This window comes from Triticum dicoccoides, chromosome 1B (genome assembly GCF_002162155.2).
Source record: "Triticum dicoccoides isolate Atlit2015 ecotype Zavitan chromosome 1B, WEW_v2.0, whole genome shotgun sequence".
In the NCBI taxonomy this organism is placed as follows: Eukaryota; Viridiplantae; Streptophyta; class Magnoliopsida; order Poales; family Poaceae; genus Triticum; species Triticum dicoccoides.
The window spans coordinates 124,666,062-124,668,604 of NC_041381.1; positions in this window are offsets into that span (position 1 = coordinate 124,666,062).

A 2,543-nucleotide genomic window follows, 5' to 3' on the forward strand; every position below is an offset into this window, starting at 1 on the left:
CTCCACTCGGCAAGATTTTTAAATACTTAGGCGAGTACTGGACTGCAGCTAAGCTCCCGAGTGGGAGGGTTGCTCTCCACTCGGTAGGATTTTTAAATACTTAGGCGAGTACTGGACTACAGCTAAGCCCCCGAGTGGGAGGGTTGCTCTCCACTCAGTAGGATTTTTAAATACTTAGGCGAGTACTGGACTGCAGCTAAGCCCCCGAGTGGGAGGGTTGCTCTCCACTCGGTAGGATTTTTAAATACTTAGGCGAGTACTGGACTGCAACTAAGCCTCCGAGTGGGATGGTTGCTCTCCACTTGGTAGGATTTTTAAATACTTAGGCGAGTACTGGACTGCAGCTAAGCCTCCGAGTGAGAGGGTTGCTCTCCACTCGGTAGGATTCTCGAGTACTTAGGCGAAACGGATTCACAGCTAAGCCCCCGAGTGAGAGGCTTGCTCTCCACTCGGTAGGATTTTCAAGTACTTAGGCGAAACGGATTCGCAGCTAAGCCCCCGAGTGAGTGGCTTGCTCGTCACTCGGTAGGAATTTTTATTTACAAACTTAGGCGAAACGGATTCCCAGCTAAGCCACCCACTGGGGGATTTCTCACGTAAACAAAAGCAACAACAATCAATGGGAAAATTATAACACTCTTGTCTTTGATAAACAAACTACAGAGGTACTTTTTATTACATCTCATCCGAGTGAGTACTTAAGTATAAAATGGGAGGAGCAGCTCCGCATTCCAAGCTCGTGGCTCATCAATCTGGCGATCGACATTGTAAAGACGGTACGCTCCATTGTGGAGAACTTTGGTGGCGACGAAGGGACCTTCCCAAGTAGGAGCGAGCTTGTGCGGTTTTTGTTGATCCACTCAGAGGACCAAGTCTCCTTCTTGGAAGGCTCGACTCTTCACGTTTCTGGCATGGAATTGGCGCAAGTCCTGCTGATAGATAGTCGATTGGATCATGGCCATCTCTCTTTCTTCTTCTAGAAGGTTGACTGCGTCCTGCCGGGCTTGTTCTGCTTCAGCTTCAGAGTAGAGCTCGACTCCGGGTGAATTGTGAAGCAGGTCACTCGGTAGAACTGCTTCAGCTCCATAGACCAGAAAGAACGGAGTTCGCCCAGTCGACCGATTAGGAGTGGTCCTCAATCCCCAAAGAACTGATGGAAGTTCGCCGACCCACGCGCCTGCTATGTGTTTGAGATCACGCATCAACCGGGGTTTCAGTCCTTTGAGAATTAGGCCGTTTTCTCTTTCTGCTTGTCCATTCGACTGGGGGTGAGCGGCGGAAGCGTAGTCGACTCGCGTGCCTTGAGAAGTGCAAAAGGCTCTGAATTGGTCGGAATCGAAGTTTGACCCATTATCAGTGATGATGCTATGCGGAACTCCATATCTGAATATCAACTCTCTGATGAAGCTGATAGCAGTGGAGGCATCAAGATTCTTGACAGGCTTGGCTTCAATCCAGTTAGTGAACTTGTCGACTGCCACCAGTACATGGGTGAAACTGCTCCTGCCAGTTCTCAGTGGTCCAACCATATCCAATCCCCAAACAGTGAAGGGCCAGACGAGTGGGATGGTCTTCAAGGCTGAGGCGGGTTTGTGTGACATATTGGAATAGAACTGACATCCTTCACACTTGTCGACTATCTCCTTCGCCATTTCATTTGCTTTTGGCCAGTAAAACCCCGCTCGGTATGCTTTAGCCACAATGGTCCGAGAGGTCGCATGATGGCCACAGGTCCCCGAGTGGATATCGTCAAGAATTATCTGACCCTCTTCTGGTGTTATACATTTCTGACTGGCTCCAGTCGCGCTTTCCCTGTACAACTGTCCCTTTATCACAGTAAAGGCCTTGGATCGACGGACTATCTGTTGAGCCTCTTCTTCATTCTCTGGGAGCTATTTCCTTAGGATATACGCGATGTACGGCACTGTCCAATCGGGAGTGATGACTAAAACTTCCATGATCAGGTCGACCATAGCTGGGACCTCAACTTCAGTCGGATCTGTGGCACTTTTTGGCTGCGGGGCTTCTTTAGTGAAAGGATCCTCTTGAACTGATGGTGTGAGGACATGTTCCAAAAACACACCATTGGGAATGGCTTCTCTCTTGGAACCTATTTTTGCCAAATCATCAGCTGCTTGATTTTTCAATCGGGGTATATGATGAAGCTCTAACCCCTCGAATTTCTTCTCTAGCTTTCTTACTGCATTGCAGTAACCAGTCATGGCTGGGCTTCTGACGTCCCACTCCTTCATCACTTGGTTAAGCACCAAATCTGAGTCGCCATAGACCATGAGGCGACGGACGCCGAGTGAAATGGCATACGCAACCCATACAAAAGTGCTTCGTATTCTGCTTTGTTATTGGAGGAATCAAAGTGAATCTGGAGCACATATCTGAGCTTATCTCCTCGGGGGGAAACCAACACTACCCCAGCACCAGAACCATTCAGCATCTTAGAACCATCAAAGAACATGGTCCAGTGCTCCGAGTGAACTTGAATCGGCAGTTGCTGTTCAGTCCACTCGGCGATGAAATCTGCTATT